The sequence below is a fragment of the Cebus imitator genome, unplaced genomic scaffold (genome assembly GCF_001604975.1).
Source record: "Cebus imitator isolate Cc_AM_T3 unplaced genomic scaffold, Cebus_imitator-1.0 Scaffold474, whole genome shotgun sequence".
NCBI classification, from domain to species: domain Eukaryota; kingdom Metazoa; phylum Chordata; class Mammalia; order Primates; family Cebidae; genus Cebus; species Cebus imitator.
Window position 1 is genome coordinate 424,567 of NW_016107789.1, and position 479 is coordinate 425,045.

Genomic DNA, 479 nt, shown 5'->3' on the forward strand with positions numbered 1-479 from the left:
TTTTTGAAACAGAGCCTTGCTCTGTCGCCCAGGCTGGAGTGCAGTGGCGTGATCTCAGCTGACTGCAACCTCTGCCTCCCAGGTTTAAGGGATTCTCCTGTCTCAGCCCACTGAGTAGCTGTGATTATAGGCATGTGCCTCCACACCCGGTTAATTTTTGTATTTTTAGTAGGGATGGGGTTTCACCATGTTGGCCATGCTGGTCTGGAACTTCTGGCCTCAAGCGATCTGCCTGCCTCAGCCTCCCAACATGGGAGCCACCAGGCGTGAGCCACCCTGCCTGGCCACAATATAATTTACTGTAAAGGTAAATACAAATACCTTTAAGGCTTTAGAATTTAAAAAAAAAAATCTTTCCCTCATGGAACCTACAATCTGGTGAGGGAGACATACACTCTAATAAACAAATTAAGAAACGTTGGGCTGGTGGCTCACTCCTGTAATCCCAGCACTTTGGGAGGCTGAGGAGGGTGGATCAT